The 12,400-nt window shown below is 41.5% G+C and overlaps 1 pseudogene; it reads right to left on the bottom strand.

Annotated features, from left to right (window-relative positions):
• Positions 1-11,427: 11,427 nt before the first annotated feature.
• Positions 11,428-11,523, bottom strand: LOC115837169 (annotated as a pseudogene).
• Between the last annotated feature and the right edge of the window lie 877 nt (positions 11,524-12,400).

The following is a 12,400-nucleotide window of genomic DNA, read 5'->3' as shown; positions in this document are numbered from 1 at the left end:
TCTTGCTCTGAGTCAGTTTCTGGGTGGGAGCCACACTTAGCGATCTGGGTGGTGCCAGCTGACCCATCATCGAGTGCAGGGTCTGCAAAATATCTCCAGCACAGATTTTAGGTTTTACAATAGTGATGTTTTCCCGAGGAGCCATTTGGAGGAGTTTAGAATCTTGCAGCCTCCAGCTGCATAACTCCTAAACCATAATTTCTCATCTTGTGGCTAATTCATTAGTCCTGCAAAGGCAGTCTAGTCCCCAGGAAGGAAGGAGGTTTGTTTTGGCAAAGGGTTGTTATTATCTTTGTCTCAAAGTTGAACTATAAACTAAGTTCCTCCCAAAGTTAGTTCAGCCTATGCCCAAGAATGAACAAGGATAGCTTGGAGGTTAGAAGCAAGATGGGGACGGCTAAGTCAAATTTCTTTTACCATCATAATTTTCTCAGTTACAGTTTTTGCAAAGGCAGTTTCATTATGCTACTATAAGTATAATTGGTAGGCTCTATATTAGGTGACCTGGAGAGACATCCAGATGAAATATTAAGTGAAAGAAAACAAGTTTCAAATTTTTGTATGTTGGGTGATTTCATCAACACACATACATGGAGCATGCATTTATGTTTCTTTGTATGAGCATGAAGAAAAATAGACATAGGACCATAGATCAAACCATGGCTGATGGGACTGTATATTGCCATCTTCTTTCAGGAAATTTGTTTTTGAAAGGAGTAAAAATGGATTAGATGGGATAAGAGAAGATTGTCAACTTTTTCTCTATAAATTTTAGGTTGGTTTCAAAGCATGCTTCATGTTAATAACTTTTAAAAATTGAATTAAAAAATACAAGACTAAAGCATGAAATGATAATTCACAAACTGTCGAGAAAGCAGCAGATATTGGCGATGATCCATTCTCATTTTTCTATATAAGTATAATATATAGAAACACTGTTAAAATGAAAGCACATATCACATCTCACTACTTAACGAAAGAATTACTTTCATGTCAGAGGTCTCAATTTGCGCCTGAGTAGTTTCTGCCACCATAGGATTCAGACATGTCTGGACACGTGTAGAGGCTAAGGGTTCAGGCCCACCGGGGGTTGATTTGCATGAGGGAAGACTAAGGAGCCTCCTAAGAAAATCTCATCTTAAACTAGTTAGAGTTGGACATATGTTTTTGGTCAAACAGTATTGAAAGGGGTGGCATGATTTCAAGCACAGCATAAAGACAAAAGGTAAACATCCTTACTATTTAATGTTTTCCCACCCAATCCCTATGCCTGAGTTCTAGGACCAGGCACAGTTGTATTAATTGAATTGATAGACTCCACACAAAAACATCTCTGAGATGTTCAGGAGGCAAGAAAGCAATTCGGGGACCTGCGTAAAGTGTGGCACTAAAGAGGGTGCCAGCGTGGTGGGATTTCAGGGGCATTCAGCGGGGGAATGGGCCTCAGCAAAGCATGTTGGAGGCAGAGGGAAGCCCCTCTACATTCTGCTTTATTCACTTGACATTAAAACTACACATTTCTCTCCATTTCTATGGTCTTACCTGTCATTTTTAATGAATAAATACTATTTTATTGATATATATATAGATATTTATTAACCTCTTATCTGCTTTTTTTTTTAACTGTTTGAGTTAATTTGGACTGCTATAACAGAATACCGTACACTGAGTGGTTTATAAACAACAGGAATTTATCTCTCATAGTTCTGGAGACTGGGAGAGCCAACATCAAGGTACGGGGCAGATTCAGTGTCTGGTGAGGGCATCCTTCTTGGTTCATAGACAGCTGTCTTCTCTCTGTGTCCTCACATGGTGGAAGAGGCAAGGAACCCTCTGAGACCTCTCTTCTGAGAGCACTAATCCCATTCATGAGGATTCCTCCCTCATCACCTAATCACCTCCCAAAGACCTCACCTCCTAATATCATCACCTTGGGGGTTAGGATCTCAATAGATCAATTTCAGAGGGCAGGGCCTAAACATTCAGGCCATAGCATCTACTATTACAGAACTTCATATGTATGGCTTTGTTTTGATGCTCAATTATTTTCTTAAATTCCCAAGAGCATACACTGACAAGCTCAAAAGATTTGAACATTTGCTTGTGTACAGTGATACACTAGACATAGTCATGTTATTTTTCCAAAGCATTGAAGCAATTTAGCATGCCATCAGCAAAGCTAAAGTTATCAGGATTTTGTCACAGATTGGACAGCTAGGTTTTATCTTTTGCATTTAAAAAATATTTATTGAGTATCTACTATCTACTACGACCAGATACTCCTCTGCATATTTCCCTCAAGTTCCCATGTGGCTTCCTGAGTCCTAGGATGATGGTCCTAAGCACCATGTTCTGTAAGCACCATACAAAAAATGTACTCACAGCCAAGAAAAATCCACCTGCTGTGGGATCCTGTTTTCCCTATGAGGAGACCTTCTCTTTTCCAATGGCTCTTTGGGAGACACGGTCTCCATCTTCTCTATTACCTGCAGAAGCAGTTTCCCTCCTTGCCACTAAGGTTGATTTTCTAGGACAACTCTTCCAATTCTTTCTATATCCAGAGCTGTTTCCTCCCTCAGTGTTTCCTTCCTTTCTACCTCCTGGAGTAGAGGACCTTCCTAGAGAGAGACGGAAGTCCTGGGTAACCACATCCTGCCATATCCTAGGATCAATGTGATTCTCCAGTCCCCAGAGACCCACCCGACCTTGGTGGGAGTGAAGTCAGCCCCACCTTTCCCTGTGCCCAAGCAGGTCCCCAAGACGCCAGCCCTGTTCCCTCCTAGAAGCTGGTCTTCCTCTGTCCTTCCGACAGCCTACCCTTTGGGGAGAACTGGTCCACTACTTTCAGCTCTCCAGTGGGAGTTTTCACCATAGGTGATAGCCTCTGTTTGTCATGTTTGATGTGATTCTTTCCCATCTGCTGACCTAAGTTATTTTGTTCTTTTTGTTGTTGCTCATATGTTTGCAATCCTTTATGTAGCTATATTTGTCAGTCTTTTTCTTTGTGATTTCTTCTGGCACTTTGAAGTACAATTTTTGTAAAAAAAAGACAGTGTTTTCTCCAAAGATCTAACAATCAGTAACTTATATTTCCTGCAATATTTTCTATTATCTAATACTTTAGCCATATAAAGTTTATTTTGATCATAAGGTATTAAATTGCTGTATTAAGTTGATTTTTCCAAAGAGAGATCTAGATGAGAATACTAAAAAATGTGTATTAAATAATTCTTTATTGTTTTGTGAAGATGCCTCTTGTTATCTGTTATATTCTTATATACAATACGTTTACTTCTGAACTGTGCTGTTCCACTTAACTATATGCTTATTGGGGGAAGATATACCTCCATTTACTGTTCTCTTTGCAAAATACTAGTTAATGCTCTTAGGTGAGCATGGGGGTGGTAAATGCTAAATAAATGATATCTATTATTGCAAATAAAAATTACAAGTATGTTAAGTTCAAATATCCTATGGAGATTTTTGAGGTGGACTACAGTCAACCTATAAATTTGTTGAATGAGATAGAAGGCTTTCTGATTGATCATTATTTTCAAGGACAATAGTACACCTTTCCATTCATCTTCTCTAATATTATTCAGTAAAGTTTTATACTTTTGTTTCTATTAGATAAGACATGCAACTGTTTCATAAGAATTCTTATTGTTAAATAATTTAGATAATATTATATTATTCTGGTATAAATAAAAGGACTCCTGGTATATATTTTTATATATATTGCATTCATCTGTCCATTTTATTGATGTCTATAGTTATTTTATTTTTTAGATTATTTCTTTTAGTTTTTAAAAGTATACAATCATAACATCTAAAAATGATATTTTAATTTTGTTTTCCAGTATTAATTCTTCTGAGTTTTTTTTAATATTTTCTTGCATTGACCACAACTTCCAAAGTTGTGGTCATATATATAGGCATTGATCAAACCCATATGAGAATGGTTGCCTTGGTTTTCTTACTGATTTGAGAGGGAAACTTTCTAACAGGAAGAAGAAAAGGAGGCTTTGGATTAAGACTTGAAGGTTGCTTAATGCTGATGGTGTCTCTTACAAGCTAGAAATCCAGAACAAATTCCACAACCTCCCTGAATCCCAGTTTCTTCACCAGGAAGATGAGGATATGAATACATCTCACAGTGTCATAGGAATAACTGAGATATTATTTGCAAAGGGCCTGGCACTCAAGGCAGACACAATACATTTTACTTTTATCTAGTAAAAGAGTTGAGATTTAAAGCCAGATCTACCTGACTTCAGGCCCACACACATAACCCTGTGCTCTGCAGCCTCTTCAGGAGAAATTCCATTTATGCGTAGGCCATGCCCATGTATGGAAACAAACACAACCACAGATGTCTAGGTCTATTAGCCACAACAAAATAAACCCTGAAAACTAAGCTACCTCTCTGTGAATATACCAGCTTCCCTTCATGCACAGCATCATGTACAGATTTGAAATCCGTACATGTCTAGCCAGCCTGGCCAACACAGTGAAATCCTGTCTCTACTAAAAATACAAAAAAAAAAAAAACATAGCCAGGCATACTGGTGGGCGCCTGTAATCCCAGCTGCTCAGGAGGCTGAGGTGGGAGAATCACTTGAACCTGGGAGGCGGAGGTTGCAGTGAGCCGAGATCACACCATTGCACCCTAGCCTGGGTGACACAGCGAGACTCTGTCTCAAAAAAAAAAAAAAAAAAAGAAAAAAGAAATGTCTAAACTCTATCCAATAAGTGCAAATTCTAAGGTAGTGGCTATCTTTAAGGAGGGGAGGCCAGAGATGGGGTGGGAGGACAGAGGAAGAATATGAAAAGAAATGCAAGTCATTGATACTATTATGGTACTTAGGTTGGGTGGTGGTTTCACAGGTGATCATTGTATTATCAGACTTTATAATGTACATGTATTTTAGTGTCATGTTTAGTATGCATCAAGTTTTATACAAAATATTAAACAAAGCCAAAAAAAGAATCCTCTGGCCAAGTTTAAAAGACCATGAGTATTTAATTAACAATTCCTGACAAGGCACAGTGGCTCACACCTGTAATCTCAGCACTTTGGGAGACCGAGGTGGGTGGATCACGAGATCAGGAGTTCAAGACCAGCCTGGCCAAGATGGTGAAACCCCGTCTCTACTAAAAGTAAAAAAATTGGCCAGGCATGGTGGTGGGCGCCTGTAATCCCAGCTACTCAGGAGGCTGAGGCGGAGAATTGCCTGAACCTGAGAGTGAGAGGTTGCAGTGAGCCGAGATCACACCACCGCACTCCATCCTGGGCGACAGAGCAAGACTCCATCTCCAAAAAAAAAAAAAAAAAAAAAAAAAATTCCTATTCCCTCTACCCTGTATTCACTGTTCACTGTACTCTACCCTACAGTGAACAAAAGGTGCCTAAGCCAGGACATGCCCCTGAATCTTTTATCCTGATAATCATATTTCCCTAAGTACAAGGCCTGAGAGTTACCAAACCTGATTTTTTGATAGTATTTGCCCTGGGAAATAAAACAAAATGTCTTTCTTTAAGGGATAGTCTTCCTTTTGTCAAAGTGTCAAGGGGAAAAAAAAGGGAAATTTAAAAAGCAGCCTATTTCATTGTCACCAGTTCATAAACACTGCATTAAAGGGCAAGAGGCACGCTTTATTCCTCTTGCAAAATCCCAAAGCACCCAGTGCAAGGCCCTGCACTTAGTAGGCGGACAATTGACGTTTGTTAATCAATGTATGAATGATGAGCCACGTCTCATAGCTTCCATGGAGAATCTTAAATGTCACTCCTTTTGAAACGCGACCATGCTTCTCAACCTACTAAAAATTTCATAATGAACCACCCACAGACACAGGCTTGTATGAATATCTCCTGTGTTCCCCAAATCCTTTGTGACCTATGGACACAATTGCTAAACGTGAGTCATGCTTCTATCACTCCCACACAATGGGTATTTTTAATGCTACAGCATTTCCTGAAGTCAAGCGCTCAGGAAATGGTTTTTGCAATAATGACCTCAGCCTCCCCATATTCCCCCCACCCCCACCACAGAATCCAAGAATAACTGAACAGGTGTCCAAATACCCAGAATTACCCAAGAAACCTCACAACCTGTCTTCTGTTTCCTATCAAAGTCATGAGGTTAACCCCTCGTCCTTTGGAGTTCGAAAGGAATGTGTCCAAGAACTGAACACAACCATATCTGTGCTTTATTTATATTGAGACACAGTTTATTTCCAAGACTGTCAATGGTCTCCAGACCCCAGAACTAAATCTGTATACCATCATGGCTAAAAGCATGAGTTCTGGAATTCAAAAGCCTTAGAGACTGAATTCTGAGTCTGCCACTAAGTATGTGGCTTCAGCCAAGTCATTTAGCCTTTCAGAGCCTCAATATTCTCACCTATAAAATGGAAATAATGAAAGAAACTATTTCTTGGAGTGTGTGAAAATCACTCATGTAAACTGCTGATCTCCAGGCCTGATACACAGCAAAACACCTAGTACTTGCTAACAGTTATTGCGTCAAGTTTCCCCAGACTGAACCTTGGGTCTGGTCAGTTTCTCCTGGACAGCAGTCATTTTGACAGCTTAGGATCTTTAGGTGCCCACATACCTTCAGAACCTCCACCCATTCTTGGGAGCACTGTCTGATCATCCTCTGAGGACCAGAAGCAGGAAGAGAGATCAGATGGTGAGAGGATAAAGACTGTTGATACCCAAGGGAGGTTGTAAAACCACTTGGGCATACCCAGGTTCAAAACAAAGAAGCCATCACATGAGGGTGAGAGAAGAGGTGTTTACTCAGTGGGGCCCCTTCCAGCCCTCATGGTAAAAGTCTACACTTGTTTAGAAAAGAGTATGTCTGTTTAATGATTTTATTTTTTAAAAAGGGAAACTCAACAACGAAAATGATGATGAAAATGACAATCTGACTATGGAAAACAGGCTCCTGCTATTCTCATCAGACCATCTGACAAACTTCCCAAGGGAGTTTCCGAGGCCTCCCAAACAGTAACAGCAGAGCAGCCGCTCGAGAGGATGCCCTGGGGAGCCGCCAAACTGCAATTGCCCTGGAAATCGGATTCAAACAGCTGAGGCATGAGGGCAAAGGGCGGGATGCATGCATCCCTAAGCACCAGCCCTTCAGCCCAGCAGAGGAGCACAGACAAAGCTGCCCCGGAAGCATTGCTTGGGAGGTGCAGATACGAAGAATAAGATCCTGCTGGCAGCGCTGGGAAACACAGCAGCAGTCGGCACACGCTGGCCCTGGCAGTCAGCAACCGCCTGGCTCAGGCTGAGCAAAACCTTTCTGTGAATATGGCATGAAAGCAGATCTCTCAGAGGCTCATGCTCCCTGAAGGTGAAAGATCAACAACAAAAAAGGCATTAACCCCTCTCCTAAATGATATTTCATGGCCATCAAATGGCCATCAAAGTCCCATCAAAGGAGCAGCTCATGTTCATAGGCCTGGGGGAGATGCTCCCAGCAATTTAGACACATTGGCAGCCCCAGGGAGGAGGACATAGCCTATGGGGCCTCTCTATGTGTGAAGGGCAGCAGTTTGCATAACAAATGTTCCATGCACAATCTTGGAACATTGGCATAATTCTTTCTGGACCCAATAATGATAATTACTCTCTGTCCTAATTAAGGAGAAAATAAAGTAGCTAATACTTTTATAAATCAACAAGTAGGATTAGTATGATGTACAAAGCGCCCTTGAATTTGCTTCAGGAGACTTCCTCCTCTGTGTGACCACGAGTATATCATGTCGGCCACCTGGGCTTTTGTTTCCTCACCCATAAATCCTTTCTTTAAGGGGACATCTTATGGGTTCCTTTGAATGCTCCTATCCTAATTTATTCTTCTTTTCCTTTAAAAATGTTTGGTAAAGGCTTAGCATGCATGCAGTAAAATACACAGCGTGATATGTAGTATTCTTACTTAGAATTTTATGCCTTTCAAAGGGCGAAAGATGGTGGTCAGGTGATATTGATTCTCTCCTTGTATAGCTTCAAAGATCGTGTTATAGATGAGAAACTAGATATTCAAAGGCACAGAGAACATGTCATCCGTATCACTCAGATTAGAACTTCCAAGTGCACACTCATGATATGTAGTCTGGTGAGCCAGGCCTCAGAGTGTCCTACTGTGGGCTCATGGAGCAGTTCTTCAGGATGTGGACAACATTGCTTGGACCAGGGACAGGAGAGAAAAAAAGTGGTAGGCTGAGAAGAAATTTTTATGTGACATGCAAATACTAAGAAAAGATGAATGCTAATACATTGGGAAATTTATAATTTCTTTTGACATTCAGGATTTGCCATAATTTAATAGTTCTTACCTAATTGGATGCTTACTATGTGCCAAGCATTGCACATTAACATGGATTATCTTGTTTAATCTTCAAAATAACCTATGAGGTGGACAATTTTATCACCCCATTTTATAGAAGAGGAACCAGAGTTTCAGGGAAATTAAGCTAATTTTCCCAAGTTACTGATAGAGCGCGGCAGAGCTAGGTCTTGAACCCAAGCCCACAAAATTGACTGTGCCATTATTCAGTTTCTCACAAGCACTTCCACCTTACTCTGCAATGAAGGCACCACCATGCCCCAGGAAAGGCACTACCCCAGCCAGATGGTACACTTGATCCCCGCTTCTGCTGTTCAGGCTTGAACTTGGCATGGTCTTCACCTTTCACTCTGCCATCCAAATCCATCCCTCAAGACCTAAGTCGAATACTATCTTCTCCTCGCCATTGCCTTCTACCCTGAAAGTTCCGTCCTCTGAATCAGTTTAAAAGGTGTTATCTGTTCCATCCATCTGGGGTCTTCATCATTTCCTTAAATACGTACATTATCCATTCCTTCAATAACATACACATTCATTGTCCTTTCTGCTCAAATAATTGCCAAATACTAGAAGGCAGAAACCATGTTGTCTATTTCTTTTGTATCTCTGAAAGAATCATAGTATAAAATTTATAAATGAAATCATGTAGCTCTGTGCTATATGAAAATTATATCATATGACATTATAGCCACCCTGTATTTGTTGACTAAATTGTCCTTTCTCTTAACTTCCCAAACATTTGAGCTACTCTCCCCCAGACTGAATTGCCTTGCCTTTTTTTTTTTTTGAGACAGAGTCTCACTCTGTCACCTAGGCTGGTGTGCTCACTGCAACCTCTGCCTCCCGGGTTCAAGTGATTCTCCTGAGACTTAGCCTCCCAAGTAGCTGGAACTACAGGCAAGCACCACCACACCCGGCTAATTTTTTGTATTTTTAGTAGAGATGGGGTTTCACCATGTTAGCCAGGATGGTCTCAATCTCCTGACCTTGTGATCTGCCCACCTCAGCCTCCCAAAGTGCTGGGATTACAGACATGAGCCACCGTGCTCGGCCTGAATTTCTGTTTATTTATTTATTTTGAGACAGAGTCTCACTCTGTTGCCCAGGCTGGAGTGCACTGGCGCAGTCTCTGCTCACTGCAAGCTCCACCTCCCGGGTTCACGCTGTTCTCCTGCCTCAGCATCCTGAGTAGCTGGGACTACAGGCGCCCGCCACCACGCCCAGCTAATTCTGCCAACACGCCCAGCTAATTTTTGTATTTTTAGTAGAGACAGGGTTTCACGGTATTAGCCAGGATGGTCTTGATCTCCTGACCTTGTGATCTGCCGGCCTCAGCCTCCCGAAGTGCTGGGATTACAGGCGTGAATCACCGCGCCTGGCCCTGAATTGCCCTTTAAAAGCTCTTTTTTTCCCTTGTAAGATCATAATATTCCACTTTCCACTATATCCAGACTGAGACAATAGCAACTGTGTGTGTTTATATGTGAATATGGAAGATGTGTGTGTGTGTGCGTGTGTGTGTGTGTGTGAGTGAGAGAGAGAGACAGAGACACAGAAATGTGTGTTCTGATAAAGCAAGGTACATTAGATAATAGCCCATTGCACCTTGCATTAAACAAGCCTGCCTGAGAAATGGGCAACTTTCTCAGGCCACTGCTCAACCTACAGTGTTGACAACTTTGGGAGAGAAGACTTTAATTGCAGTCATTCCCTTATTCCCTCTGGATTGCTTGTTTATAGTCTGAAATTGCTGAACGAGTTCTGCAGGTTTTTCTTGTCCATTTGCTGAGCTTGAAGCAAGAAGGGAGAAACCCAGGTTCACTGAATTGTAAACAGTACTTCTCAAGGTCAAACTGGAGAGACTGCACAGAAGAGGGGGTTGGGGGGCAGGTTTCTGAATGTGACAGACAAGAGTAACATATTGCATATATATTTTCCTGCAAGCCTGCACAGAAGAAAAGTGAAGAGAAAATAATATTGCAAAGAATCCTGTTCAAACTCGATTTCTTACAGTTCTTTTTTTTTTTGGCCAAACTTGAAGGTCAACTTTTTAAAAGTAATTAGACATCTAATTACATCTGTGCTTTATCCCACTGCCACAATCCCCAAACTTTTTTTGTCATTATATAAACATTATTTGAAGTTATAAAGAACACAAGCAAGTGGGCTAGATATTAACAAAAGATACTTCCGGAAATCGATGACCCAGTCAGCCCTGTTGCCTTGAAATAAACTCATGAAACTGAGCTCCACATGCTCAGGCTGTAATATATTCGGCACGCTAACAGGTACGGCACTGCTTTGCCCCAGACTGGTGGGAATGTGGCACTGAAGAAAGCCCAGGCTGTACTATGGAAGAGTTTACAATCTGGAGAGAGTGGAAATGTGTACACAGCATATCATAGACCATAAAGCCAGGGAAACACAAAAGGCAGAGATGAGAAGACCTTCCTTTTAATGGTTTAATTTTTAAGAACACTATTCACCCATTGTAGATTTAGGGGAGGAGAGGTTGTTTGTTTATTTAAGTCGAAATACTTGAACTTCAAGCCCATGTTTGCCCTTTCCTAGCCTTGAGATCTGAGTCAAATTACATCGCCTAGTGGACAGCAGTTTCCTCATGGATGAGATCAGAGTGTTGGTGTAGACCATGGGTTAGCAAGTAACAACAGCTAGGGGTAAAAATCCAGCTCACAACCGGTTTTGTAAATAACACTGCTGGAACACACCACACTCATTCATTTACATATTGTCTATGGCTGCTCTCACTCTACGGCCGCCGGGTAGTCATGACATATGGTCCACAAAGCCTAAAATATTTACTATCTAGCCCTTTCCAGGGTTCCTGACTCCTGGTGTAGCCAGTCTCTAAGGTCTCTTCCAGGGGCTTGCAAGATGTTATGTAGACACATAACAGCACTTTGAAAATTTGAAATAACCACACAAATGGAAGAAATGGTCAAAAAGCACATGCTGGGTCCCAGAAGACAGCAGCTCCCCTTGCTTTATGTCATCAACAGCAAACACTTGCTCCAAGGGGGGGTCTCAACTCGACTCATATTAGAATCACTTGGGGAGAATTTTATTTGTCGTAACAAGGTTTGAGGGAGGCACATTTCACACATTAGCCTGAAAACCCAATCATCATGCTTTGGAGAATTTTTTTTTTTAATGTCAATGCCCAGGACTGAATGTCTACAGTTTCTGATTTAATTTCTATGGAGTGGAGACCTGGCATCAGCTGTTTTTAAATACGGTCCAGAGGCTGGGCATGATGGCTTACACCTGTAATCCCAGCACTTTAGGAGGCCAAGGCAGGTGGATCACTTGAGGCCGGGAGTTCAAGACCAGCCTGGTCAACATGGTGAAACCCCATCCCTATCAAAAATACAAAAACAATTAGCCAGGCCTGGTGGTAGATGCCTGTAGTCCCAGCTACTCAGGAGGCTGAGGCAGGAGAATCACTTGAACCCAGGAGGCGGATGTTGCAATGAGCTGAGATCTGCACTCCAGCCTGGGCAAAAGAGTGGGACTATGTCTCAAAAAGAAAAAAAAAAAAATTAGCCAGGGGTGGTGGCACACGCCTGCAGTCCCAGCTACTCAGGAGGCTGAAGCAGGAGAATTGCTTGAACCTGGGAGGCAGAGGTTGCAGTGAGCCAAGATCGTGCCACTGCACTCCAGCCTAGGTGATAGAGTGAGAGTCTGTCTCAGGAAAAAAAAAAACAACTGTCCAAAGAATTCTACCTTGCATTCAGCATTAATTTAACAAAAGCCTACACAAAATACCAAGATATGGAATCAACCTAAGTGTCCATCAGCAGATGAATGGATAATGAAATGTGATCAAAATGCACAATGGAATACTGTTCAGCCTTTAAAAATAAGAAAATCCTGTCACTTACAACAACATGGATGAGCCTGAAGGACAGTACGTTAAGTGAAATAAGCTAGGCACAAAAAGACAAATACCGTATGTTCTCACTTATATGTGGAATCTAAAAAAGTTGAGCTCATAGAAGTAGAGAGTAAACTGTTGA

Source organism: Nomascus leucogenys, chromosome 10 (assembly GCF_006542625.1).
Source record: "Nomascus leucogenys isolate Asia chromosome 10, Asia_NLE_v1, whole genome shotgun sequence".
Classification (NCBI taxonomy): Eukaryota; Metazoa; Chordata; class Mammalia; order Primates; family Hylobatidae; genus Nomascus; species Nomascus leucogenys.
The sequence above is the reverse complement of the archived record's forward strand: the minus strand, read 5'-3'. Positions and strand labels throughout refer to the sequence as shown.